Below are 27121 nucleotides of genomic sequence, written 5' to 3'. Positions count from 1 at the left end.
AAACATTCATGAAGAAAATGAAAAGATAGACATTAAGATTCATTCATATCTTAAAGAACTCACCTCAACCACCATCATCCTTGATTTGGATCCAAGAAGAAGATTAGCCAACCATGATTATATATAATAACACTTTAATAAACATAAAATGACTTGAATCAAACTGAAATAATGAGTTTTACAAGCTAAAGAACCGAAATCTATAAAGAAGAACACAACACAATTTCAGTAAAAATTCGAACACAAATCTGACTCTAACTTTGGACAGCAATTCGACCCTTTTAGAAGCCTCTTCTGGAGATGGCTATTAGAGACATATTTATAGGCCATTATGTTAGATTTCCAGATCATTAAAGAACAGCTCATTTGGACATCTGAGTCAAAAGTTATGGACAAAACACCGAAAGGTGTTCTGGAAAATCAAACCAGGCCAGCTTGGAGAACACTTTGGTGCACGTTTTTCTTCCTCCTTTATGAGTTGTCTCTTTCTTCTTTTGACCCAAAATAATGTCACAATGTCCCCTCCAGCTTTCCATCCATGTGCTTGCCCTCTTGGATCAATGAATTACCCAAATAAATCAAATGTTATTTATTGTGTGAACATGTAGGATCATGGATTGTGTTTGGGCTGATTTGGAGGGTGATTTGGGGCTGATTTGGGGCTGATTTGGGGCTGAATTTAAGCATCAAATAAGGATACAAATGTACCTATTATTTGGGCTAAGATTGACATTGAAACCTTGAGTGTTTGATGGTTGAAGTTTGCTTACAACATAAGGCATGTTTGGGCTTGAAATAGATCATATGATATTCTTTTCTAGAATTGGACTAGAATTGATTTTTGGGGCAAATTTGGAGCACTTATTTGAACCAAGATTTGCTTCAATCTTCAACTAAATTTCTCTTCAATTCTTTGTTCCGAATTCCGACGTTGAATTTTCTGAAATAATTCATTTAAGCTCCAAAAACCTATCAAGACATTAAAAGAAACTTCATTACTAAAAAGCACATCAATTATTATAAAAAACCCAAATAAAAATAATAAATACATATGTAAAATAAGAGACTTAATGATACTTTTGATGCACAATCACACCCCCCAACTTAGATTTTGCTAGTCCTCAAGCAAAACAAAACATAAAACCTTTGAAATAAAAAGAATAATAATAACATAATTAGGCTTGACTCATCACACTTAAAGGACCTATCATGCAAACATTGGTATCTTTAACTTAGTGTACACAATAGCAAATAAAGAAAAATAAGCATACTCACATTCTCTAAATCAAACATCCATACAAAATTCCAAATTCAATCGTATTTATCATGCAACCAACATAATTAATTCACGCGAAAACTCAACTTGTAATCTTCCCTTCTCACTACTACAAACAAGGTAGCAAACTAGAGAAGTATCTATATTTTTTTTCTTTTCTTTTTCTTTTCTTTTTTTTTTATGATATTATTCATTCTTTTTTTCTTTAAGTGGTCACTTCCCTTTTGACGCGAATACAAACATTTGTGATGAATGCACCCGGTTACTCACAAAGTCACAAACTTAAAGTGCTTTGCATACTCATATTTCAAGCTGCCGTTTGACGTAAAGATAAACATTTGTGATGAATACCCCTAGTTACTGAGCAACTCAAAACATTGGAGTAGATAGAACTTTGTACACATTTGTGTAATAATGATTACTCTATTTACTTAAACCTTGTTTAGGACTAGATGAAAAGGGATGATCACAAGTAAAGCATCACACTCATCTTTCATGCATAATCACACAACTCACACAACTTTTACAAGGAAAGATGTACTTCAATAATCTTAAGAAAAAAGTATGTTATATCTTGCTTTATAAGATATTATCTATCCCAAATTAAAGCATGCAATGTTCAACACAATAATGAATCCAAAAATGTAATGTTGATCTTAAACAAGTCTCATTCACATACGAATGCAAGTTTTTTTTTTTTAACAAGCATGGTTATCTCAAGCATTCAACATAATCAAATATCTAAAATTAAGTTTTTCATTATCCTCAATATAAAAAAGAAAGAGAAGAAAAGTATAAAGATTAGAAAACTGTTACTCCCCTTTTGTTCTCAAGGATGAATGTCTGATTGAATTGGACATGAGCTGACTTCTTGCTTGATTTTTTTTTTACCTGCATATCACAACTAAAAGAAAACATTGATGTTTTTTTTTTTTTTTTTGAAAATAAAGAACCTCACACCCCCCAACTTAAAATAATGCATTGTCCCTAATGCATGAACAAGAAAATATAAGAGATGGAAGAAAGAGAAAAAAAATAAAAATAAAAATGAAAAAAATAAAAATAAAAACTCATTACTTCTGATACTACAATGGTATTGGATCTTCAAGATCCAATGTCTCAACTTCAGCCACAAAGTTTTCAAGATAAGGTTTCAATCGATGACCATTTACTTTGAAAACATTTCCATTCTTAGGATTTTCTACCTCAAATGCACCATGCTCAGATATGGATTTAATCACAAATGGACCAATCCATTTTGTCCTCAACTTCCCAGGAAAAAGATGTAATCGTGAATTATACAAGAGAACCTTTTGACCAACATGAAAGGATTTTCTAAGAATATGTTTATCATGCAAGGCTTTCATCTTATGTTTTGAAATTTTTGCATTTTCAAATGCATCATTTCTCAGCTCCTCTAATTCATCCAATTGAAGCTTTCTATTTTTGCCAACCTCATTTTCATTGTCATTGAATTGTCGGATGGCCCAATATGCACGGTGTTCAATCTCAACAGGGAGATGACAAGGCTTTCCATAAACTAGCCTATAAGGAGACATTCCTAAAGAGGTCTTGTAAGCAGTGCGATATGCCCACAAAGCATCAACTAGTCGTAGGGACCAATCTTTACGGTTTGGATTGACTGTTTTCTCTAGAATGTTCTTGATCTCCCTATTTGCCAACTCAGCTTGGCCACTAGTTTGTGGATGATAGGGGGTACTGACCTTGTGAATTACACCATATTTTCTCATCAAAATCCCAACAGGCTTGTTACAAAAATGCTTACCCCCATCACTAATCATAGCCCGGGGCATGCCAAAACGAGAGAAAATGTTTTCTTTCAAGAATTTGACCACAACTCGATGGTCATTAGTTCGAGATGCAATGGCCTCCACCCATTTAGACACATAATCAACAGCTACAAGGATGAATTGGTAACCAAATGAACTTGGAAAAGGTCCCATGAAATCAATCCCCCAACAATCAAATATTTCCAAAACAAGAATGGGGTTTAGGGGCATCATGTTACGCCTAGTAAGGTTACCTAGTCGTTGGCATCGGTCACATGCAACACAGAAGGCATGGACATCTTTGAACATGGTGGGCCAATAAAAACCACACTGCAAGATCTTGGCAGTGGTTTTCTTGGAAGAGAAATGCCCACCACAGGCTAATGCATGACAAAAATTAATGACACTTGGAATTTCATGATCAGGGATGCACCGCCTAACAATTTGGTCAGGGCAGTATTTAAATAGGTAGGGGTCATCCCAAAAAAAGGTACGCACGTTGCGCAAGAATTTTTGTTTGTCAAGTTTAGACCAATGAGAAGGAATCTGACTTGTGGCTAGGTAATTTGCTATGTCAGCATACCATGGAGAGCCAATGTAGGAAACAGTACCTGCACAAAATAAATTTTCATCAGCAAAGAATTCATTTATTGGAGATTTATCAATTGTGGTCTCATAGCTTGAAAGACGGGACAAATGATCAGCCACTACATTCTCTACTCCCTTTTTATCTCGAATTTCAAGGTTAAACTCTTGGAGTAGGAGGATCCATCGAATCAAACGTGGCTTGGCGTCTTGTTTTGTGAGCAAGTATTTCAATGCTGCATGATCAGTGAAAACAATAACAAGAGATCCAACCAAATAAGACCTAAACTTGTCCAATGCAAATACTACAGCTAAAAGTTCTTTTTCAGTTGTAGTGTAATTCAATTGAGCATCATTCAAAGTCTTGCTAGCATAATAAATGACATGAGGCTTCTTATCTTTTCTTTGTCCTAAAACAGCCCCTACCGCAAAATCACTAGCATCACACATCAGTTCAAATGGTAAAGACCAATCAGGAGCTTGCATGATTGGTGAAGTGGTCAACAACCCTTTAAGCTTTTCAAAAGCTTTTTGACATTTTGATGTCCAATCAAATTGAACATCTTGTGACAACAAGTTACACAATGGTTTGGCAATGGTACTAAAAGAATGAATGAATCTTCGGTAGAAACCAGCGTGTCCTAAAAAGGATCTCACATCTTTCACAGTCCTAGGGGTAGGTAATTTTTGAATGACTTCAACCTTTGACTTATCTACCTCTATCCCTTTTGAAGAGACAATGTGACCTAAGACAATGCCATGTGTCACCATAAAATGACACTTCTCCCAATTGAGTACAAGATTGCTCTCTTCACACCTTTCAAGAACTTTTTCTAAATGCATTAGACACAACTCATAAGAATCCCCGTAAACTGAAAAATCATCCATGAAAACTTCCAAAAAATTTTCCACCATGTCACTAAAGATACTCATCATACACCTTTGAAAAGTGGCTGGTGCATTACACAAGCCAAAAGGCATTCTTCTATAAGCATAGGTACCAAAAGGACAAGTGAAAGTGGTTTTTTCTTGGTCTTCTAAAGAAACCTCAATTTGGTTGTAACCTGAGTATCCATCAAGAAAACAATAGAAAGCTCTTCCGGCTACTCTTTCAAGCACTTGGTCTAAAAATGGAAGTGGAAAATGGTCCTTCCTAGTCACCATGTTCAACTTACGATAATCAATGCACATACGCCATCCAGTTTGGATTCTAGTTGGTACTAGCTCATTATTTTCATTTTTCACTACCGTGACTCCAGATTTTTTTGGGACAACTTGGGTTGGACTAACCCATTTTGAGTTTGCAATGGGGTAAATGATACCCGCATCAAGTAGCTTAAGCACTTCACATCTTACTACTTCCTTCATGTTTGGGTTCAATCGTCTTTGCATTTGCCTCACAGTTTTAGCCTCTTCTTCAAGATAGATTCTATGTGTACATAAAAGAGGGCTAATTCCTTTCAAGTCAGTAATAGTCCACCCAATTGCTTTTTTGTGTTTTCTCACCACTCTCAAAAGTTCTTGTTCCTGCTCTATGCTAAGTTTTGATGAAATCACAATAGGATATGATTCATCTTCCCCTAGAAATGCATACTTAAGATCACTCGGTAAAGGCTTCCTTTCTGGTTTATAAGGTTGGACAAGAGATGCCTCAGCTTTCACTTGGGGTGAAATCAAAGGCTCAAACGATGGGGTCCATTGACCTATTGACATAAGAGGCATTGGATCTAGATAAGTCTCGAGTTCTCTTACTTCCTCATCAACACATTCCAAAGAATAAAATCTTTCATCATGAATTAAAGTTCTCTCCAATGGATCCTTGATCCACTCTCTCTCAAAGTGTTCTTGACAAACTGTTTGGATCAAATCTACCTCTCTAATGTCCTCATGTTCACCAATTTGTTTAGAGACATTGAATATGTTCATCTCCACAGTCATGTTCCCAAAAGACAATTTCATCACCCCATTCCTACAGTTGATTAAAGCATTGGATGTAGCTAGGAAAGGTCTACCTAAGATGACTGGGATGGGAGCATTAGAACCTTGAATTGGTGCGGTGTCTAACACTACAAAATCAACAGGAAAGTAGAATTTATCTACTTGGACCAACACATCCTCAACAATACCCCTGGGAATCTTGATTGACCTATCAGCTAATTGAAGGGTGATTCGAGTAGGCTTGATTTCTCCTAAACCTAATTGTTCGTAAACAGTGTAGGGTATCAAATTCACACTTGCTCCTAAATCCAACAAAGCTTGGTCTATCTTATGATTTCCAATAATGCATGAAATGGTAGGACAACCAGGATCTTTGTATTTGGGAGGGGTCTTAAACTGGATGATGGCACTAGCATGTTCAGTTAGAAAGGCTCTTTCTTTCACATTCAATCTCCTTTTGACTGTGCATAAGTCCTTGAGGAACTTTGCATAAGATGGGACTTGTTTAATTGCATCAAGGAGTGGAATGTTGACTTTCACTTGTTTGAACAATTCATAGATTTCTGAGTTCATAAGATCATGTTTAGGTTTCCCTAACCTTTGTGGAAATGGTGCTCTAGGAACAAATTCTAAATCACTCACTTTGACTCCAATTTTGCTTGAATCATCTCCTTTCTCACTCATCTCTTTCTCATTTATCTCACCTTCTTTGTCACTCAAGCTCTCATTTGTCACTTGTGTTTTGATTTCCTCTTCACTTTCCCTAGATTCCTCCTCCACAATACTTCTAGGAATCCCAAAACCTATAGCTTTGTCAACAATCTTTCCACTTCTTAGGGTAGTGATGGCTTGGACTTGTTCATGGTTTGAAGGTTCACTAGATGAGGATTCACTCATGTGTACCTGACCTCTAGGATTTGGCATTGGTTGAGCTGGGATCTTTCCCTTCTCTTGAATGCTTAGTGATTGAGTCAACTTGGTTAGTTGACTTCGAATGTCATCTAAGGTCCTATTGGTCTGGTCTTGAAATTTGTAAGCTTGGTTGTTGATTCCTCCTTGTGTTTGTATGAATTGTTGAAGAGTATCCTCTAGGGATCTCTTATGAGGTGGTTGGTATGTGTTATGTGTGGGAGCATGAAATGGTTGGGGTGGAGGTTGAAATGTTTGAGGTACTGAAGGGCCCTCATTTCTCCATCCAAAATTTGGGTGGTTCCTCCATCCAGGATTGTAGGTCTCAGAGTAGGGATTGCCTACTTGGTTTGAAAATGGCTTTCTAGCATTACTTGAATCAGAAGTTTGGCCATATAGCACTTCCTTGAAGGCTGGAATGGTAGGACACTCAGTTGTCCTATGCCCTTTGCTCTCACAAACAACACAACTTTCCTCTTGTTGTTCACTCATGACATGCACTTTTTTAATCTCAAGAGACTCTACTTTCCTAGCCAATGAGGCTAATCTAGCATTGAGGTCATCAGTCTCTTTCAATTGGAACTTCCCACTTGAATGAGAAATGGTGTTTCTAGACTCAACATGAAGTGGGAGAGAAGTCTCCTATTGCTTTGTGTTTTCAGCCAATTGATCAAAGAAATCAAAGGCTTCACTTGGTTCTTTGTCATAAAACTCACCATTACACATGGTTGACACTAGCTTTTTAAAATCTGCGGTAAGAGAGTCGTAGAAGAAACTCACTAACCTCCACATCTCAAAACCATGGTGGGGGCATGCATTTAACAAGTCTTTGAACCTTTCCCAAGCTTGGTGAAATGACTCATTTGGACTACAAGAAAAACTCATCATTTGACGTTGTAAGGCTGCCGTCCTATGAGTGGGGAAGTATTTTTTCAAAAATTCAGCTTGCATTTCTCTCCATGTACCTATAGACCTAGGACGCAAGGAGTTTAGCCAAAGCTTGGCTTTATCCTTTAGAGAGAATGAGAACAATTTAAGATGAATAGTTTCCTCGGTGCATGTTCTATCAATAAAAGTATTACATACCTCTTCAAAGTCCTTAATGTGTATGTATGGATTTTCAGAATCCATACCGTGAAATGTGGGAAGAAGTTGAATCATGCCCGGTTTCAAATTGAAAGCTTGTTGGTTAAGAGGTAAGATAATACACGAAGGTGTACTTTGTCTAGCCGGGTGAAGATACTCTCTAAGAGTTCGAAAATTAGGTTGATCATTGAATTGTGGAGGTCCATTACCTTGAACACTCCCTTCACCCTCTACATCTTCAACATTAGCCATGATAAAAAAAAACAATAATATAACAATTATATGAATACGAAAGGAAAGGAAAAGAAAAAGAAAAAGAAAAAAAAAAGATTGCAAATAAAAGTAAATGAAACGTAAAAGATAAAGTAATAGCTCAAAAATAAAAATACAACAAATTAAGAAATTCACTCTCTAACTAATAAGCAATAGTAACAACAATAAACATTAAAAGATAATTATAACAAGCATGAATAAAAAGCGGTAATACCGGCCAAGCACTTCAAACAATAAATATAAGAAAAATAACAACAATAAACAACAAAATAAAATAAAATAAACAAAAGGCGGTAGTACCGAGCAAGCACTTCAGACAATAAATATAAGAAAAATAACAACAATAAACAACAAAATAAAATAAAATGAACAAAAGGCGGTAGTACCAGCCAAGCACTTCAGACAATAAATATAAGAAAAATAACAACAATAAACAACAAAATAAAATAAAATAAACAAGAGGCGGTAAAACCAGCCTTATAATATAAACAATAAATATTATAAACTAATTAGAATAGACAATAAAAGAAAAATGGTTGAACCAACAAAAATCCAACAATTAATAGTCCAGTCCACAGTCCAATATCCGAAAAGTTGAGGTCAAATTTTATTTTTTTTAGGCCGTAAAACCAGCCATTTGATTTTTTATTTTTATGTATTTTTTTTTTGTTTTCCAATAATCAAATAGAAATTTGTTACCTTTGCTTGCTAGCTCCCCGGCAACGGCGCCAAAATTGCTTGACCGCTTTTTATGTTCGGCTTGTTTTAACTCGCAAGTGCACGAGTGTGCGATGTAGCAATTAACTCGGTAAGATCGAGGTCATATCCACAGAGAGCTAGATCTGGAAATTAAGCTAGGTAACAAAACAAAACTCAAGAGAAATTAAATTAACAATAACTTGGTTGAAAATGATTGATGGATTTGTTTTCAAAGATGAAAAAGTGTAAATAGATTTTAAATGACAAGAAAAGGTAAGTCTTGGTCCAAATCAATTTTAATGGTGATGTATTGGTGATTCCTTCAACATATATAAGATAACTCAACCTAATATCAACGATGGTGATATTAGATCGGAAGATATTACAATGAAGTTTAAAAAGACGAAGATTGATTATTGCTTAAGAATGAACAAGTATTTTCATATTAAGTAAGACATTGAACCAAGCAATCTCTATACCAAAACTAAGGTTTGTGCATAAAAATTCAAGATTATAACATTACCTAAATGATTTCTAAAATTTCTTTGCAATAATAAACATTCATGAAGAAAATGAAAAGATAGACATTAAGATTCATTCATATCTTAAAGAACTCACCTCAACCACCATCATCCTTGATTTGGATCCAAGAAGAAGATTAGCCAACCATGATTATATATAATAACACTTTAATAAACATAAAATGACTTGAATCAAACTGAAATAATGAGTTTTACAAGCTAAAGAACCGAAATCTATAAAGAAGAACACAACACAATTTCAGTAAAAATTCGAACACAAATCTGACTCTAACTTTGGACAGCAATTCGACCCTTTTAGAAGCCTCTTCTGGAGATGGCTATTAGAGACATATTTATAGGCCATTATGTTAGATTTCCAGATCATTAAAGAACAGCTCATTTGGACATCTGAGTCAAAAGTTATGGACAAAACACCGAAAGGTGTTCTGGAAAATCAAACCAGGCCAGCTTGGAGAACACTTTGGTGCACGTTTTTCTTCCTCCTTTATGAGTTGTCTCTTTCTTCTTTTGACCCAAAATAATGTCACAATGTCCCCTCCAGCTTTCCATCCATGTGCTTGCCCTCTTGGATCAATGAATTACCCAAATAAATCAAATGTTATTTATTGTGTGAACATGTAGGATCATGGATTGTGTTTGGGCTGATTTGGAGGGTGATTTGGGGCTGATTTGGGGCTGATTTGGGGCTGAATTGAAGCATCAAATAAGGATACAAATGTACCTATTATTTGGGCTAAGATTGACATTGAAACCTTGAGTGTTTGATGGTTGATGTTTGCTTACAACATAAGGCATGTTTGGGCTTGAAATAGATCATATGATATTCTTTTCTAGAATTGGACTAGAATTGATTTTTGGGGCAAATTTGGAGCACTTATTTGAACCAAGATTTGCTTCAATCTTCAACTAAATTTCTCTTCAATTCTTTGTTCCGAATTCCGACGTTGAATTTTCTGAAATAATTCATTTAAGCTCCAAAAACCTATCGAGACATTAAAAGAAACTTCATTACTAAAAAGCACATCAATTATTATAAAAAACCCAAATAAAAATAATAAATACATATGTAAAATAAGAGACTTAATGATACTTTTGATGCACAATCACAAGGACACAACAAACCTTCGGATTTCAAGAACCGTGAGATTTATTCTTCCTTTTATTTTCAGTTTATGTTATGAATGAGTATGATTGTTTTCCTATACATATTTCCTATGATTGTTGTTGATGATTGCTAGAGCGGACTCTAAGTTATTGTTGTGAACAATCTATTGCTAAGTTTAATATCAAAACCGGAGTTGTGATATATGACCTTGTGAAGCAACTAAGCTTGATAATTGTGGCGGAACTACGTTATTGAACTTAGGGAGAACATTTGAACAAAGTGACACAAGCTGCGGACAACTTGTATGTTAATCTTGATGAAATTATCTAGTTCTTAAAGCTACCATTAAATTGAATCATTAGTGCGGACACTTTGATTGTTTGTTGGTTAGGATTAGTTATACGGCGGATTCGTTAATTAATCAACGTTAAGAAAAGATAAAATTTCAGAACATAAACTGCAATTTTCGTTTCAAGGATCGGTTCTAATTTCCGTTGGTGGATGTGTGCTTGCGACCAAGGTTTGTTTTCTTGATAAGTTTTGGTTTTAATTGATTTTGTTTGCTAGTTTAATTGCTGCCATAGTTTAGATAATCACAAACCAAATCCCCCCAATTACATAACGTACAACATAAAAATCTGACTTGAAACTTCCTCGTGGGATCGACCCCTTGCTTGCTCTATACTATCTTGTGTGTTTTAAGCTAGGGTAATTAATTTGTGCGACCACGACATCACAACAAAAACATTCAAATTCATGAGTATGGGGTTGTAGAGAGGGTGTTTCTCAGTTGAATGGTGGTAGTTACAGCCTTTGAGATAATCGAAAATGCCACATTCAGATGCCTACTCAACTAGCCAAAATCATCAAGAAAAAGATGAGTAGTGGGTGAACAACACGTCGTCAAGGTTAAACCCTAGAAATTTAGGTTTTTTAATTAGAGATTTGGACAATTTCAAGTTGGTCCTAGCTCTTCTAATCCTTTTTAATTGCACTTATAATTGTCTTCTAACTTTTAAATACATGCAATTGCACTCTTGTCACATTTAAATATTCGCCCTTAAGTTTAACATTTGTTACAAACGAGTAATTGATTTTTAATTTGTTCAATTTCATCCTTAATTTACCACCAAAATTCCAATTCCTTTCAATTTGACCATTGATTTCACCGATTTCTACCCCTGAAATTGTGCGCCACTTACAGGTTGGTCCATGGTCTTAAGAATCTACAATTAAGTCCTTAAATGGCTTCCAAACTTTATTTTTTTTCACAATTAAGCCCTTGATCTAACCAATTAAACCTTCCAAAGTCTAATTTTAATCCCCAAACTTCAATTTCTTCTAATTAACACCTAAATTGACTCGAAAAAATTATTTATCTTGCAATTAAGTCCTCAATTCTAAAATTATCATTGAATCCTTACCCATCCAAATTTGTGTTTCTTTACCCTAGATAAAAATATTTTCATAGTGGGGTTTTTTGTGAGTCAGAATTGAATTGTCAATTTTTCCAATCTTATACATTTTAGTCCTCCAACCTTTTCATTTTAGTTCTCCACCACCAATCTTGAGCAATTTTTTAGGCTTTTTTCTACTCTTGCAATTAAGTCCTCGATTCTAAAATTAATTAACACCTAAATTGACTCGCAAAAATTATTTATCTTGCAATTAAGTCCTCAATTCTAAAATTCTCATTGAATCCTTACCCATCCAAATTTGTGTTTCTTTACCCTAGATAAAAAGATTTTCATAGTGGGATTTTTTGTTAGTCAGAATTGAATTGTCAATTTTTTTCAATCTTATATATTTTAGTCCTTCAATCTTTTCATTTTAGTTCTCTACCACCAATCTTGAGCAATTTTCTAGGTTTTTTTCTACTCTTGTATTTGGATTTTTTTTCTTCTTCTTCTTCTTGAATTTTTTACGGGGTAAAACATGAATAACAACACATATTTGACACGTTGCATTGCAAAGAAGCTCCATGGTGTCACCGAAGGAATTGTTGCAACCCATGAATTGCCACATAGCGACTAAGGACTCGGTCTTTAAAGGGGTCCTATAATCGTACTGTCGAGGGCAACATCTGAGTAGCACTCGACAACTATATTGTTTAGTGTGTGACATAATGTTAGATTTCTATAATAAGGGTGGTAGATGAAAATCATGAAGAAGTGTTGTCACTTTTTATCATTTGGGTTTTGAATCTAAGGAAACTTATGATGATGTCATTTCCAGTTGAATCCATCTTAGTTGGTTGGTTAGTGTGATAGATACTCTCTTTATCCATTTGATATACATATGATACTCGCATCGAGATGTCCTTGCCATATAATTTGGAACCTATGTCCTAACCCCTTTCACTGGCCTTTATGATAAGCCAGTCCGGAAGGTTTTCACCCCTAAAGGAAGAAAGAAAGGAGATGGACCCCAAGTTACCACCAAATAAGATTGATTGAGCTATGGATGCACTACCTGGGTCGGAGCAAGCAATAAGGTCGCTTGGATCGGACCTATTAAATGGATTTTATATCGAATGAAACATACCCTTTCTGATAGGTTCTCTATGATTGTCGGGTGGTGATTCAATAGATCCAGGTAGGTTTAGACCGCTGAACATCATTTGGACGAGCCAAGTCTATATGGGCTTAGGCCTATTTCGTAAGTGAGCAGTCTTTGGCAGGCCTAGAGATTTAGTTAAGGGGAGTAGAGGTCTAAAGCCCATGTTACACGGGTCATGCACACTAGCACCGGGCCCGTTTCATGAGGGCCACACCCAAAGGCCCATTTTCTCAACATTTTCTTTTCCTTCTTCTTTTTTTGTTAACAAAATGAAGAGAACACATTAGGTTTGGTCTTGGAACACCATGCTTAGAAAACCATGTTAGGACCGATCTTAAAACATCATGCCATGGGTGCGGTCACGGCTTCAAAGCCGGCTACATTCTTTCTCCGAGAAGGCAATTATAGAGCATAGCCAAACCTCGCGAGGGAAGGGGGTCGGGGATGACGTTTCAAAGTTGTCAAGCAAAGAACCTTTGCTGCAGGAAGACGGTGATGGATGCCTTGTTCGGTATCAGGCTTGGTGATGTTTCGGAAGTGGATGGCAGAGTAGTAGAGATTCAACTCAAAGCATGACTCTCCCATCTCCATCATGATCGAAAATGGACTGCATGAGTGACAAAAGATTGGTCCTTGTGGTGAAATGTCATACCGTGGTGGGTGCTTCTCGGGTGCTGCAATCACACAACAGCAAGAGTCCCTGCCATAAGCCCTGCTACGGTTGCATCTGATGGGAAAATCCACCATGAGCATTAGCCTTAACGAGCCACTTGGAAAACCTCAGCAAAGAAAGGTAGGAGCAACGCGCAGATGAAAAGTTGTGTTCTCCACGAATGAAACCTCATAAAAGCCAAGAGAAGAGGAGCAACGGCCATCCTCATCATTTCACAGTCATGTTGATGACGGTGTGCAGCCTCCTCTTCGGCAGACACGTTGCAGCAGCGGTGTGAACCCGGCAGCAATGGAGGCCGACTCCCAGCAGCCGTTCCTTGCGGTTGTGAAGATCATCTCCCTTCACGCTTTTCTTTCTTCTGTCAGTCGTTCCAACCGGTCCCTTTACTAGTAAGCCTCTATAGGGATCAAACATTAAGGTTTGGCTGGAAAAATGGGTCCTTGATCAACTTCTCATAAACGTTGTTCATGGGGCATCGATTTGCAAGAAAGGGTGGATAAGACCTTACAACTAAATTGTTGTTTTCTACTGGCTGGCGTCCTTAGGAGGTCTTCTTCAAGATGTAATTTACTGTTAAACCTCCTACTTGACTGTCCCCAGAGGTCTCTCTCCCTTCACTCTCTCGATTGCACTATCATGGGCAGTTGATCTAATCAAGTCCTCTCTCAAGGCAGGACAAGAAGGCCGACTTGTCTCAACCTCGCTACTTCAATCACACTTGATTTCGTTTCGTAAAGCAGACAGTCGGAAGATAGCCATTGAACATTTACCCCATCTGGAGTGAATTAAAAACTGTAACTTGAGAATCTTTTTAACTGCTTCTAGCTCGGGGAAAGAATCGTAACTATACTTACTCTTTTTAGATCAACAACAGCTTGTAACATTAAGAGAAAATTGAAAGCTGCTTTAACAAGAAGCACTAGCAGCAAGAAGAAATTGAGGTTTGTCGTGGGCCTCTTCAACTACACGAGATGGACATAGGCTTGCATTCAACTTCATACTGAACGAGAACTTCCGGTGCTACTTGAAAGAATGTGAAAATAATGTTGCTTTTTATTACTGAATTGAATGAAACAGGAGGCCGTAGGTTACAATATTTATACAGGGTGATAATTCTAGTCTAAGTAGGAAACCTATTCTAACAAGGAAATCTCAGTGATTGTAATACAATAGGAAAACTGTGATTAGCTGTATCTTTCCTTTAACACTCCCCCTCAAGTTGGAGTGTGAATGTCAATTACACCCAACTTGTGAAGATGAGACTGGAACGATGGTGCAGGCAGTGGTTTGGTGAAGATATCGGCAACTTGGTGTTTTGTGTGCACGTGAGCTGTCTGGATTTCTCCATTGTGAATTTTCTCACGAACAGTATGGCAATCTAATTCAATGTGTTTGGTCCGTTGATGATAAACTGGATTGGCTGCAATGTAGAGTGCTGCCTGATTGTCACAAAACAAGGTGGCAGGTTGATTGTGCCGCACTTGGAGATCATTTAGGAGGTATCGTAGCCAAGTGAGTTCACAAGTGGTGGCTGCCATGGAACGATACTCTGCTTCTGCCGAGGACCTTGAAACAGTAATCTGCTTCTTGCTCTTCCATGATATGAGTGACCTGCCAAGAAAAATACAATAACCAGTGACTGAGCGTCTGGTGAAAGGGCATCGTGCCCAGTCTGCATCACAATATGCAGTTAGGTGTAGAGGTCCGTTTGAGGGGAATAATAACCCTTGGCCAGGGGCTCCTTTCAGATAGTGGAGGAGCCGGCGTGCTGTGGCAAAATGATGCTTCTGAGGCTCATGCATGAACTGACTGAGTGTATTTACGACATATGTGATTTCTGGTCTTGTTATATTGAGATAGATTAATCTTCCAATGAGTCTTCGGTAATTGGTAGGATCTTTAAGGGGGTCACTCCCTGTAAGCATGAGGGCAAGGTTGGCTTCCATAGGAATTTTTTCAGGTTTGGCACCAAGTAAGCCCGCATCTTCTAAGATGTCTAGTGTATACTTTCATTGACAGAAGGAAATCCCAGATTTGGACCGTGCTATTTCAACCCTAAGGAAGTATTTTAAAGGTCCAAGGTCTTTGATTTTGAAACAGTTGCCGAGGAAATGTTTAAGATCGCGTATGGCAGCATCATCATTTCCAGTGAGTATCATATCATCAACGTATAACAATATAACTGTGAAGGACTGTCCACGTTTATGTGTAAACATAGAATAGTCTGCTTTGGATTGAAGGAAGCCAATATTTTGTATAGTAGAGGAAAACTTACGAAACCAGCTGCGAGATGCTTGTTTAAGGCCGTATAAGGATTTGTGGAGACGACACACCGTGTGCTCCCCTTGTCGACGATACCTTGGTGGTGGAAGCATGTAGACTTCTTCATGGAGGTCGCCATGGAGGAAGGCATTGTGCACATCCATTTGATGAAGTGGCCAATTAGAGACAGAGGCAATGGTGAGAAGGCAGCAGACAATAATAAGTTTGGCAACAGGGGCAAAGGTTTCAGTATAGTAGATGCCCTCCCATTAGTTGAAACCCTTAGCGACCAGCCGGGCTTTGTGCCTCTCAATGGAACCGTCAAACTGATATTTGGTTTTGAAAACCCATTTGCAGCCAATGGGGTGATGACCGGTAGGTAAGGGTACCAAGGACCAAGTGTGGTTCTCCTCCAGAGCATGGATTTCAGAGTTCATGGCCGCAACCCAGTGAGGGTGATGGCGGGCCTCCTCATATGTGCTAGGGTCAACAAACTGAGATATATTGTTGACAAAATTGGTATGAGGAGCAGAAAAATGAGAGTAGGAGACATACCTAGTGATGGGGTAGCGGGTGCTAGGCGTGATCGGGGGAGGAGCGCTAGTAGCAAGCAAGGCTGCGTGGTGAGCTTGGTAATCTTGAAAGTGGGGAGGTGGTTTGGTGGGGCGTGTGGAGCGGCGGAGAGGTGGGGCTGAGATGGTTAGTGTTTGTGAGGGGGACTGGGTAACAGGGGAAGGAAATGGGTCGGTTTCTAGAGGAACAGGGGAATGGTGTGGGGAAGGGGAAGATGTGGTGTCTGGAGGTGAGTCAGGTTCGGGTAGAAGTATGGAGTCATGGGGTGTGTTGGGTAGGGTAGGTGAGTCATCTGAATAATCAGATGGGGATATGGAAAAAGGGAATAAATGTTCATGAAAAACCACATCTCAAGAGGAAAAAAATTTCTGTGTATCAAGATCATATAAGCGATAACCTTTTTGACCAAAGGGGTAACCAAAAAACACACATCGACGGGCCGGGCATCAAACTTATGTTTAGGAAGAAGATTGGTTGCGTAACACAAACAACCAAAAACCCATAAATGAAAGTAATCAGGGGAGGTATGATGTAAAAGTTCATACGGTGTTTTGTGGTGGAGTAAGGGTGTGGGAAGGCGATTTATGAGGTAGCACGCAGTTTGTATGCTTTCCCTCTAAAAACGTAAGAGAATGTGTGCTTGGAAACGGAGTGCCCTACCGACATTCAAAAGGTGGTGATATTTCTGTTCGACGATGCCATTTTGTTGGGGTGTGTATGGGCATGAGTGTTGGAAAGAAGTCCCTTTGTGGTGAAAAAAGGATTGGAGGGATAGAAATTCACTCCCATTATCGGACCGGAAGGTTTTGATGGGAAGGTCAAATTGTGTTTGGACCCAAGAGAAAAAAGATTTGATTATGTCTTGTGTTTCAGATTTAAATTTTAAAAGATGAATCCATGTAAATCGGGTAAAATCATCCACAATAGTGAGAAAATATCGGGCACCAGTTTGAGTGGGAAGTTTGTGTGGCCCCCAAATATTGCAATGAATTAAATCAAAAGGTGCGTTGGATGATTTTGAAGTAGACGAAGAAAAAAATAAATGAGTTTGTTTTGCTAAAGGACAGATATTGCAAATATGATTTGGATTACACATAATTTCTGGAATTTTATTTGAAAGGAATTGCATAGGTGCGGTGGAAGGGTGCCCCAAACATTGATGCCAAAGATGAGAGGTATGGTGTACGTGGTGAGCTAGGCGTGGGTTTTGGATGGCTTTGAGGTAGTAAAGTCCATTAAATTGCTTGCCCAGGCCAATCGTCCTCCCCGTGTTCACGTCCTACACAATACAAAATTTATCAAAGAAAATCACAGTGCACTTCAATCCTCGTGTCAATTTGCTTACAGATAATAAATTCACGTTGAAGTGTGGCACATGAAGGACACTGTCAAGTTTTAAGTCCTCAGATAATTTAATTGACCCAATATTGGCAATTGTTGCTTTGCCTCCATTAGGTAAACTAACAAAATCATGTTGAGTATTGATGATATTGTGTGTCGGTGCTGAACATGAAATATGGTCAGAGGCTCCACTGTCCATTATCCAATGTATATTTGAATGTGAGTCATGCTGTGAAAGATTGCAGGTAGGTGTAACAATACCTGTTGCATTCGCAAGTGGAAAATTACCGGTTTGGTTATGCAAAAGGGCAATCAGTTGATTGTATTCTTCGGTGGTGAAGGTCAGGCTCTCATTGGGTTTGTTGTCATGTAATGGGATGGTCTCCTTTGCAGTACTGTAAGCTGCGGGTCTTTGATTTTTTGGCCTGATATTTTTTCCATGCAGCTTGTGGCCCACAGGAAAACCATTAAGAAAATAACATTTGTCCACTGTGTGGGTATCTCCATGGCAATAAGAACAACTTAAAGACTTTCTTAGGTGAGAGCTGTGCTTGCCATCCCCATAACTAGCACCAGGTGGTCTCGTGCCCATTGAGTTGCCGGGTCTTGTGCCGCCCTTGATGGAGCGACTGATTTGCATGGTATGGGATGTGATCTGTCGATTTGCTACATCCATCTATCGCTCGTGTTGGAGGATTAAGCCATGGACGCGGCGTGTGTCAGGGATTGACGACATCATCATAATCGAGCCGCGCATGGTGGAATAGGGTTCATTAAGACCCATCAACAGTTGCATAACTCTCTCCTTTTCTTCTCTACAGGCATATGCTTTTGAACCGTCACAGGTGCAGGTGATAGGTTCATGGTAGGAATCTAATTCATCACATAGGGCCTTGAGTTTGGTGTAATACTCTGAGATCGTAAGGTCCCCTTGTCGATGTTTGGCGATTTCTTGGCAAATTTGGTAAATTCTGGAATCTTTGCTTTGTGAGAATCGATCTTTAAGATCGTTCCACACCATGAACGCACTAGTGCAGTAAAGTATGCTGCTTGCGATGTCGGGGTTTAGTGAATGTAGAATCCATGACAACACCATATAGTTGCATCTCTGCCAAATAGCAGATCTAGCATTAGTGTTTGCTGGGGGTTTGATGGTTCCATCGATGAATCCTAGTTTATTCTTGGCACTCAAAGCAATGCGCATTGATCGGCTCCATTGTCCATAATTATGTCCTTCAAGGGGTTTGGAAACAAGAACAAGTCCGGGTGAATCTGAATGATGTAGGGTAAGTGGGTCAGCTATGTTGTCGTTCATGCTTGCTTATCTGTGTTGATATTTTACTTGTGATGGTGGAGGCAGTATGTGTACAGAGTCACCAATGTGGGTGCTCTGTTTTGTTTGGTTGTTTTTGTGGTGGTGGAAGGTGTGTGGGCAGAATCACCAATGTGGGCGCTCTGATACCATGAAAGAATGTGAAAATACTACTGCTTTGTATTACTGAATTGAATGAAACAGGAGGCCGTAGGTTACAATATTTATACAGGGTGATAATTCTAGTCTAAGTAGGAAACCTATTCTAACAAGGAAATCTCAGTGATTGTAATACAATAGGAAAACTATGATTAGCTGTATCTTTCCTTTAACACTACTAGCATCCATGCTCTTCCCTCTTGATTTCGTTCACATGTGAGACTTGATTGATCTTATGTTTGTGTTCAGTCAATGGTACCGACTTTGTGCTATAAGTTTCGTATGCCGCACTTTAAGATTTTTATGGATAACTTTCTCCCGAATAAAGTGGTTGTCCACCTCCATTTGTTTCGTGTGAGCATGGAACATAGGATTAGAGGCGAGGGAGATGGCTGAAATATATTATCACACCAAATGGTTGGCACATGAAACAAAGGAATCTGTAAGTCTCTGAAAAGCATGCGAAGCCATGATAATTCAGCGGCAGTATGAGCTAAGCATCTATACTCAGATTTGGTTGAACACTACAAGATTTCACAGTTTTACCGACGGCAAAATTCTGTCGGTGTGTGATTAGAAGTTCGTCGGTGATTTTTTTACCGACATCATCACCGACGGAATACGTCCATCGGCTTTACCTTCGTCGGTGATTCCTCATTCCGTCGGTATATCAGTCGGAAAAACAAAAAAATCATTTACCGACGGTTTTACAGACGGAACATGCGCGCCAAAAAAAAAAGATTCCCACTTGAAATATACCGACGGAGTTTCATTCCGTCGGTGAAATTGAATTTACCGATGGAAAATATCTGTCGTTACATCAGTCGGTGAATGTATGAAATACCGACGGAATCTTTCCATCTGTAACTTCGTCGGTACTGGTGGAAGCTACTGTTAAATGGCGACGGATTAATTCCGTCGGTAAGTCTGTCGGTGAAAGTTTAAAATACCGACTAAATTCATCCGTCGGTAAAATCCTTGGTAATAGTTTTTTTCTTAATTTATTTTTAAAAAATTATTTAGGATATATAATATAAAACTATATAAATTAATTGTTATACAAACCAATTATGCAAATAAAATTTTTATTAAACATAAAAAAAAAAAAAAGTTAAATAATATTCATTACAAACTGAATATGTTTCAAGAAAAATAATAAATGAAGTTTTAAAGGTAAATAATGTTGATTACAAATTAATATAAAGATGATGGAGCTTGAGGAGGAGGAGGAGATCCTGGCGGAGGCTGGTGGTTATACGGCCAAAAAGGATTAGGCGCACATGTTCCGCTATTTGACAATTTCATAATCATTTCGTAAAGCTGGTCATAAGCCGCTTTTTGCTTTTCCTGAGCCGCTTCATACTCCGCTTTTTGTTGTGCTTGAGACGCTTTGAATTGCTCAGACTCCGCTCTTTGTTGTGCATGAGACGCTTTGAGTTGTGCGTACTCCGCTTGTAGGTTGTCGTATTTCTCATTGAGTTGCTGCAAAGCCACGAACTCCTTAGATTGGGAGCTCGCTATTGATTGGGAGCTCCCAACGGTTGAAACACTACGGGTCGACTGCAAGTTGTCAGCCGTAGTGTTGGAGAGCCCGTAAACCCGATTTTTATCTGGTCCACCTGACGAGCCAACCTCCATCCACAAATCCGGATCGAATTCCGGATGGGTCAAAGTATCGTCCCCGTATCTCAACCGATTATTATAGGTCTCCTGAAAATAAAAAAAAAAAGTAATCATCATATTCAATACAATAAACACAATAACTTACAAAATAAAATGGTTGAACAAACATACCACGAAATGTTGAGCACGGTTATCAACGAACTGTTGCGCTCCCTTCTGGCGGTCTTGACTCCGCACGTGCGTCTCCACAAACAGCTCCATCGGGCTCGGCTCACGTCCAAGAGATGCAGCCTATAATGAAAAAAGATATATTAACAACAACTGAATTTAACGATATATTTCATTTAAATTAATCTTACCATCCGTTTCGCATGTGCAGCAAACGGAACGGAGCCGGCAGTGTGAGTTGTCACCTCGCCATGAATTGGCCGATTCCGGTTGCCAGCACCGGACTGTGAGCGTCGTGTGAACCGCTCAGACGTCATGTGCTCAAGATAGTGCGGCCATATATCTTCCGGGATGTATATCGGTTTGAAATCCCTCCAAACCGCAACATCGTTTCAGCCTTGGAAACCCCTATCCCTCGCGGTTTTTTTTGCCTTTTTCTGTGCTTCATACCAAAAATCACGCAACCTACTTCACGCAACCAAAAATTACATTTCGAAACATAAATTTTTGTCTAAAAAAAATCATGTATTGTTTTCGATCTTACCTAGTTGCCGCGTGATTTTCCCACACCCTCCTCACAACAGTGTTATGCTCAATGTCCCAACAGAATTTGTGCTTTGTATAAATAAACAAGTATAAATAAACAGTGTTATGCTCAATTGGAATAATTTATTTACAATTATATTAATAAGCTGAAAATTATAAATTAATACCAACCTCAAACCTGTTAAACCATGCATTGATTTGAGGCATCCATTCAGGATGCTTGGATATCTGACTCCATTGAAACAATGGAATCTCCATCGATGATTTAAATGCCGATGATATTACTCGGGCAGCTTCAATGTTTGTGAACCTGAAAATAAATGAAATACATTCAATAGTGATTACTTCATAAATTATGTTGTAATTTTTTTTAAAAAAAACTAAAACCTTAACAAACTTACATTGAAAGGTCGTCCTTCCATTGTGCCTCGTACTTGCGGGTAAATTGATTCCGCTGCGAAGGCACGCCGCCTCTGCGCTGTGAAGTACCGCTGGAAGAGGCAACATCGGTTGACGGCGCAGGTGGTGTAGGTGCCTCTTCTTGAGAGGCACCTAAGGAAATATCATCCTCGCTGCTAGACGAACTAGCTGCGACCGCACCTGAGCGACCAGCTCTGGTTTTCGTTCTACGCATCTACATAATTTGATACAAATAATTATATAATTAAATTCAAATGTAAAAAAAAAAATTGACAGCACCTCCCCTATATCGGATACTACCCAAATCCACAAACCTGCACATATTAACAATAGCCACAACTAATTTACCCAATCTATACTAATTATTCCAACATATTCAATTACTAATTCTAAGGTAAATTCAACATTAAGAATTACAATTCAAGTAATTATTCAATAATTATGCCAATACAACAAAACAATAAATAAAAAAAAACTCTAGAATAACAATCAAAATAAATGGAAAAAATTAAACACAAAGCATGCAATAATAGAGTAAAACTAATAATTATTCCAACATATTCAATTACTAATTCTACGGTAAATTCAACATTAACAATTACAATTCAAGTAATTATTCAATAATTATGCCAATACAACAAAACAATAAATTTTAAAAAAAAACTCTAGAATAACAATCAAAATAAATGGAACAAATTAAACACAAATCATGCAATAATAAAGTAAAATTAATAATTATTCCAACATATTCAATTACTAATTCTATGATAAATTCAACATTAACAATAAAAATTCAACAAATTAACTAATAATAATTATGCCAATACAACAATAAAAAATATTCAAAAAATTCAAAAAAAAAACTATATACTTTAGCAATGAATTATGCAAAAAAAACTATAGACTTTATCTACATTACAAAAAATACACCAAAACAAAAAAAATAACCAAAAAAAATAGAAAAAAAAACTATTAAAGTAAAATCAAATAGAGAAAACACTAACCTTTTAAACTGATGAAGATGATGAAGAAAACTTGCTAGAGATTGGAGGTGAAAGCTTTGAAGAATGGAGAGGAAAAAAATCAAAAGCTTAAGGTGAGAAACGAAGGAGAAGAAAAAATGAACTGAACGGGCGGTCACTTGAACTTATATGGCAGTTTTACCGACGGCTTCACCGACGGATATAAAATTAATTATTATTTAAATTTATTCCGTCGGTGATGTGTTAAAAATCCGTCGGCAAATTTTGAATTTCGCACCAAAATTTTTAATGACCCTCCATATTTTTCGCGGTCCGTCGGTAATTTTGTCGGTAATGTTACGTGGTCAGAGGCGCATTTAATGCGCAACCCTTTGAAATTCGCACCGTCCGTCGGTAATGTTGTCGGTAAAATTGAACCGCCGACAACTTACCGACGTATTTAAATTCGTTGGTGTAGCCGTCGGTGATTTGGTGGCATTTCAATTAATTATTTTCGAACTCTCTGTGAAACACTGACGGACTAATTTCATCGGTGTGGCCGTCTGTAATTGGGTGACATTTCAAGTAATTATTTTCGAACTCTCTGTGAAATGCCGACGGACTTAAGGCCGTTGGTGTGGCCGTCGGTGATCTGGTGGCATCTCAAGTAATTATTTTCGAATTCTCTATGAAATGCCGATGGACTTAAGGCCGTCGGTGATCTGGTGGCATCTCAAGTAATTATTTTCGAACTCTCTGTGAAATGCCGACGGACTTAAGGCCGTCGGTGATAGGGTGGCATTTCAAGTAATTATTTCATGTCACAAAATATATCATCCATCATAATTGTGGCATTTCAACTAATTATTTCAAGTAATAAATATTTTGTGTTTCAAAATATATATATATCATTCATAATCTAAATTACATGTAAAAAAGGGTTTTACATAGGGCTTCATTTTGGTAGCTAGTCAGAATTTTCTTCTTCTTCGTCATCAATTGAATTGTCATCACCTTCATCGCAATCTTCAATATGAATATCATCTTCTTCATCGATATTTGGTTGTTCGCTAGAGCTCAAAACAAAATTTAACTCATCTGCGTCAACATCAACAAGACTATCATCGAAAATACAAAAATTTGAATTTTCTTCCAATTCAATCGAAGGAGCAACTCGATATGATTCAACCACCTCACTAACTTGAAAGACTTCATCTCGCACACGTGTGTCTTCGTTCTCATCCTGAACAACATCGACACGACCCCGGGGTTTCGTTTTTAAAACGGACAACCAATCCACTCTTGATCGATCCTTTCTAAATGAAGGGGTGTATGTGTAATAAATTTGTTGACATTGCTTTGCGAAAACAAAGACATCGTTTATGTTGCGGAGTCTAGCTTTTGAGTTGAATTCGACCAGACCATAGTGCAGATTAACTCTGATTCCTCTGTCAGTCGTGTCATACCAATAGCATTTGAATAAAAACACTATATTCTGCTCGTTATGATATTGCAGTTCGACGACCTCTTCTAATCTACCATAGTAGTCAACTTCTAACTCACTACTAGTGGATCCCTTAACACAAACACCGCTGTTGTATGTCTTTCTTCCTTGCCCGTATTCTTCAGTATGGAAAACATATCCATTGACAAAATACCCGTTGTAGCACTTACATGTTCTTTCAGGCCCCAGGCTTAGTAAAGACAATGACTTAGGTGCACTCCTTCCCATTTGATAAACCTTGCATGTAATGTACATCAATAAACAGTAAATGAACAAGAATCTCGTAATGACATGCATACGTACAGTAATTTTGCAAGTTAGAATGAGTTTGTGATAGTGCTTATATGTGTTCTGAACCACGTGGCAACTGCTCATCTTGTAATTGAAAGATCTGGGATTCAGTCAGCTGTGAGTTATTGGAGAGCAAATATTGACGATGTTGCCTGCAAGTGATAATGAGTGTATGATATTACAATATATAATTAACAGTATATTACTAACAAAGTTTAATTAGTATAAACTTACTGAATAAAAGGTCTCAGCTCATCACAGTTAAATAGAACATAGTTGTGTGTTTGTTTGAACTCTATTTCCGACAAATATCTTCCTCTTACGACATTTTTAGGTGTGGGTCGTCCAGTATTGGAGAATATTGACAAGTTCCCACTGGAAGGCACTTCACCGCCATCATCATGCCGTGGAACGCAATTGATTCTCGTTCTCATATGAGGTTCGAAATAGTACGAGATAAATGTTGAGATCTCCTCAACAATATAGGCCTCATATATCGAAGCCTCAACATGCGCCTTGTTCTTAACCTTTTTCTTGAGATTAAACAAGTACCTGCATTGAAATATTAATCAAGTATTTTCAATTAAGAAAAACATATAAAATACTTTTATATATGAATTACATTGCAACTGTAATATCTAACCGTTCGAATGGGTACATCCATCTATATTGGACCGGTCCTCCAGCTTTTGCCTCGAACGGTAGATGTATAGGGAGATGCTCCATTGAGTCAAAAAATAATGGAGGGAATATCATCTCAAGTTTGTATAGTGTCTCAACGATATTCGTTTGAAGCCTCTCAATGTGATCAACATTCAACTTGCTGGAGCATATATCTCTGAAGAAATGACTGATCTCCGTGAGTGCATCCCATATTCCCTTTGGCAACAAATCACGAAAAGCTAATGGGATGAGTGTTTGCATAAACACGTGGCAATCATGACTCTTCATTCCATACAATCTGCAGTCCTCTATATTAACCAGCCTTGATATGTTCGATGCATGTCCATCTGGAAAACGCAGACTCTTAAGCCATTTGTAGACTAGCAGTTGTGCGTTTTTCTCTAACACGAAGCTTACTCTTGGTTTTGCGACCTGTGACTCATCATAAACCAACTCCATATTTTTTCAGTTACAGTATAAAGCTATATCCAATCTAGCCTTGATGTTGTCCTTTGTCTTCCCCTTCACATCCATGACAGTGTTGAAAATATTCTCAAACATGTTCTTTTCGATGTGCATGACGTCAAGGTTATGGCGAAGCAGATTGGTCTTCCAATAAGGAAGCTCAAAAAAGATACTTCGCTTTACCCAATTATGGGTCAAACCAAAACCAGGAAACTTTTGCTTTTCTGATTGAAGGCCAAACACAATGTCACCGTACTCTGAGACAACATCATGCAATTCTTCACCAGAAAGACACGGGGATGCAACATCTTTTTCAACTCTGCCAACAAAGAAATCTTTTTTGTTCTTTCTGTACCTGTGATGAAGTGGCAAGAAGCGACGGTGACAGTAAAAAAAAGAAGCTTTACCTCCATTTGCTAACGTGAATGCCTTGTTGTTTTCCATGCAGTATGGACATGCGAGTTTCCCATGCGTGCTCCAACCAGAAAGCATTCCATAAGCTGGAAAATCATTGATAGTCCACATCAATGCCGCCCTCATAAGGAAATTTTGTTTCCTCGATATATCATAAGTCAGAGCTCCGGAGGACCACAACTGCGCCAACTCATCAATCAATGGTCAAAGACAAACATTTATATTCCGCCCCGGGCTTCTTGGACCGGGTATGACAGTAGATAAAAACATGAACTCCGGCCTCATACACATTCCCGGTGGCAAGTTATAAACTGTGAGTATGACCGGCCAACAAGAATAAGGAGCAGCAAATGACCCAAATGGGTTGAATCCGTCTGTACACAACCCAAGACGCACATTCCTTGATTCAGCTGAAAAGTGAGGATGAACACTGTTAAAGCGTTTCCACGCTTCGCCATCAGAAGGATGAACCATCACTCCATCAACCGCATGGTGTGCTTGGTGCCATGTCATGTGCTCAGCAGTCCTTGGTGACATGAATAACCTCTGCAGTCTAGGTGTGATCGGGAAGTATCTAAGTTTTTTATATGCCACTAGAGTCTTTCCCCTGCCAGTTCTAGGTTTGTAACGGGAATGCCCGCATGTCATGCACTCGGTCATCTCAGTATTTTCAAGGTAGTATAACATGCAGAAGTTAGGGCACATGTCAATTTTCTGGTATCCTAAACCGAGGGGTTTCATCATGGACTTCGCAACATAGAAGTTCTCTTTTAGCCTGTTCCCTTCAGGTAAAATGCTTCTTGCCCATTCAATAATCTTGTCATACCCGACCTCACTCAACCCGTGATCTGACTTGATGGTGAACACCTGTGCTACGGCCGATAATTTACTGTGGTTCGTGCAGCCATCCCATAATGGTTCGTCAGAATCTTTCAACAAATCAAAAAACCTAGCTGCATCTACATTAGGTTCTTCTTCTACGA

General features: G+C 38.1%; 1 pseudogene; it reads right to left on the bottom strand.

Annotated features, from left to right (window-relative positions):
- Positions 1-133: 133 nt before the first annotated feature.
- Positions 134-26690, bottom strand: LOC133683155 (uncharacterized; annotated as a pseudogene).
- Between the last annotated feature and the right edge of the window lie 431 nt (positions 26691-27121).

Source organism: Populus nigra, chromosome 2, assembly GCF_951802175.1.
Source record: "Populus nigra chromosome 2, ddPopNigr1.1, whole genome shotgun sequence".
Lineage (NCBI taxonomy): Eukaryota > Viridiplantae > Streptophyta > Magnoliopsida > Malpighiales > Salicaceae > Populus > Populus nigra.
Note: the sequence above shows the minus strand (reverse complement) of the source record. Positions and strands in the feature narration are given on the sequence as shown.